This window comes from Rhagoletis zephyria, unplaced genomic scaffold, assembly GCF_001687245.7.
Source record: "Rhagoletis zephyria isolate East Lansing unplaced genomic scaffold, Rhagoletis_zephyria_1.1 Rzeph_scaffold_01361, whole genome shotgun sequence".
Lineage (NCBI taxonomy): Eukaryota > Metazoa > Arthropoda > Insecta > Diptera > Tephritidae > Rhagoletis > Rhagoletis zephyria.
The window spans coordinates 107877-111424 of NW_016158445.1; the positions used below are offsets into that span (position 1 = coordinate 107877).

Here is a 3548-nt window from a genome sequence, read left to right on the forward strand (position 1 = left end):
TTCAATATTTATAAAATGCCAAATTTCCTGCAAATGCATTAGAATTTACATAAGGGATTTCACTACTAATTCCCTCTTTTTCGTACTTTTCTACTACCTTTTTGTGCTAAAGGTTTTCATTCTTTCCCTTTTTCTGCCCTTCGTAAATGCAACCTTTTGGAAGGGAGCGTCAAACCGCGGCTGTCATTAATTATCTAACCTGTAATTATTGAATCGCGGTTCGTACGTATGTACATATTGTCGTCACTACTTGATATCATATCACGATTAAGAAAATAAAGGTCGCGCCATTCGCGGACCGCTAACCCTCTCTTCGTCGATTTGACAGCATCCACCCTATCGCTGACGTCATAAAATACTTTTATTTACATTCACTGTTGCCAACTTGATGCTTTTCGCGCCAAATTTAGTGGGTATTCAAAACGTGAAAATTTTTGAGTTTGGTGCTTGGTGCGTTTTTGGTGCTTTTGTTTTTAGTTTGAAGACAAGAAATTAGAAAATCTTAAAAAAATGGAAGCAAAATTTATAGCAATCGTAAGTGTGGTAAGCAACTTTACAAAAATTTTAACAAAATCATGGCACAGTGACATAAGCGACAACAAAATATGTGGCAGCACCTTCAATCATGCCAGAAGAAATCGACCGTCGTGCAAGAAACATTGATTTTTATTAATTTGAATCGGAATCCTTACAATAAAATTATGTATGTATATAAAGTCCATAAAATATACCAATAAAAATTTGGTGCTTTTTCAAATTCAAAACTTGGCAATACCAAAGAACGTAGATAACAAGAAGGGACAACTCGTTATAATTGTGGCGAAAGTGCGCAACAGGGGCGTGCCTTCTCTTTTCACCTAATCAAAAAACGCACTAGGGCAAAAGAGAAGGCACGCCCTTGTTGCTCACTTTCGCTACAATTATAACGAGTTGTCCCTTCTTGTTATCTACGTTCTTTGGCAATACTGCCGTTTGTTCGATGCTTCCTCTTTTTCTTGTCGAGTAGGCCTGGGTAACGCAGCGCGGCGTTGCGTCATTGCGTTGATACCGACGGTGGCGCTACTGGCGCTGATACACTAATTTGCAATCTTGTGGCGCACTGGCGCCAGCAATGCCAATAACGATGAGCTTACGCACACTGGACGCAAATGACATATAGAAGCAATCTAGCAATCGTTTGCGCATCTAAAAAAGGTAAACAAAGATGATGGGGAAGAAGAATGAGTTGACAATTTGAAAACAGCTGTCAATATGCCTAAAAGATATAAATCTTCGTAAAGCAATAGAAATATAAAAGTGTGTTGTGTAAAATGGAGAAGAAAATGTCAATTACTACCCTTTTGCAAATGTGAATCGAGAATCTAAAGCAGCTTATTGTAGAAAACGCTATAAAAGATATGGAGCCACCATTCGATAGCGCGTATATTCGTTCCTGGAGCGACATGGTTTTATTAACTTTGGCATTTTGAAACGTTTACGTCCCATACCTAACAAGAAGTTGGGCAAAGTTATAGTAATTGGAGGCATCAGGGTTAGGGGCTGCCCAACAGCTTAGCAATTCGGTGTGGATGTCATTGTGTTAGAAGTGCGCGATTGGGTATTGCTACTTTTCGCAAGAACAATTATGTTGCTGATTTAGGCGCTATGGAAGTAACAGGTGTTTGGGGCAATCCAATGACTATACTAAGCAAACAAATTGGAATGAAGATGTTGCCGATTCGGCAAGCATGTCCGCTATATGGAGCTTGTGGAAAACCTGTGCCCAAGCATAAGGACGATATGGTGAGCAGAAATAATACGTAATAAGTATAGTTTCTTTTATAAATATTATTGTTTTTCAGGTGGAACGTGAATTCAATCAACTTCTTGAGTCCGCCAGTTATCTATCTCATCAGCTAGACTTTAACTACGCCAACGATGACCCTATCTCGTTGGGCCGAGCACTTGAATGGATCATTAAGCTGCAAGAGAAGGCGGTCAAAGAAAAACACGTACAACACTTGATGATGATCGGCGAAGCACAACGAGGGGTCATCGCATGTCAGACCCATGTTTCGGAATTATTAGGCAAAATACAAACCTACAAAGAGACACATTCAAAACTCATAAAATCACGTTCACAACGCAGTGGAGATGGTGATGCGCTATGGATTGAACACGAGTTTGATACACGTTCCACTCATTTTGAGTGGACCAAAGCCTGTAAGGAGTATGATGAACTTATCAAAGAAGAAAAGGCACTGCAAGCTAAATTGAAGGAAATTGAAAGCAACCCTCCTAGGTATGTGCAATAATTTAAATTTTCGCTTTTGCAAACTAATGTTCCTAATACTTTCCCTAGTGATGTTTACGTCTACTCTAAGGATCGTCAAATACTGGACTGGCACTTTGCGAATCTGGAGTTCGCCAATGCCACACCTCTCAGTAATCTATCCCTTAAGCTTTGGGATTAAGACGATGATTACGAGTTCATCGGCAATTACACAATAGCTTTGATATACGCGTAAATACCGCCGTAACAACGATTAAATATTTCCCTACTGGCGTGGAAATTGTGAAATCTAGTTTAATAGTCAATAGTTGTGTATGGATGTATATCTACCTATACATATACATAGAAAAAATTTATCAAATTTTGCAAGGATGTAAGAAAACTAAATTTTTGTAAACCCTAATAATTAACTTTTAACTTTTAATATACATCAAAAGAAGGGTAAATCGATTACCTTTCTTGTGGTGATCTCCGAAATAGTGCTATAACTTCTACCGCTTAGACTTTGTTGCTTTTTCAATTTTTCCTAATAAACAATCGTGGTACAAAGCTCAATAAAAATATTAAAAACAAAAATGACAGTTGAAAGCAAGCGAGAGCCCAATACCGCGGTACCCAATACTGAAAAAAGATTTCGGTACCCAATACTTCCTTTTCGGTGCCCGACACCGATTCTTTACATTAAGCCTGCGCCATTATATGCATTTCAAGTTAAGAAAAAACCTTCATTACTTATTTATATGATATCGGCTAAAACACTTGAACCTATCCCAACAGAGAAATATTATTTTATCAGTTTTAGCCTTAGTCGATCCAAGGTTCAAGAAAAATGCTTTGACGGATGAAGAAGCATTTCAGTGGGAGATTCTGTAACCAGTTAGCGACAAGTTTCGGATCGATATCGCACTTGTTGACGTACAAATATTTCATATCATACGTCAACAAAACTGATACCGATTCGAAAATTGTCGCTAACTGGTTACAGAATCTGCCCCCATCGTTCAATATTTATAAAATGCCAAATTTCCTGCAAATGCATTAGAATTTACATAAGGGATTTCACTACTAATTCCCTCTTTTTCGTACTTTTCTACTACCTTTTTGTGCTAAAGGTTTTCATTCTTTCCCTTTTTCTGCCCTTCGTAAATGCAACCTTTTGGAAGGGAGCGTCAAACCGCGGCTGTCATTAATTATCTAACCTGTAATTATTGAATCGCGGTTCGTACGTATGTACATATTGTCGTCACTACTTGATATCATATCACGATTAAGAAAA

The 3548-nt window shown here is 38.1% G+C and overlaps 1 pseudogene; it reads left to right on the plus strand.

Moving 5' to 3' along the window:
• The first annotated feature begins 1202 nt into the window (after positions 1-1202).
• On the plus strand, positions 1203-2666 carry LOC108363755 (possible lysine-specific histone demethylase 1-like; annotated as a pseudogene).
• Positions 2667-3548: the final 882 nt, after the last annotated feature.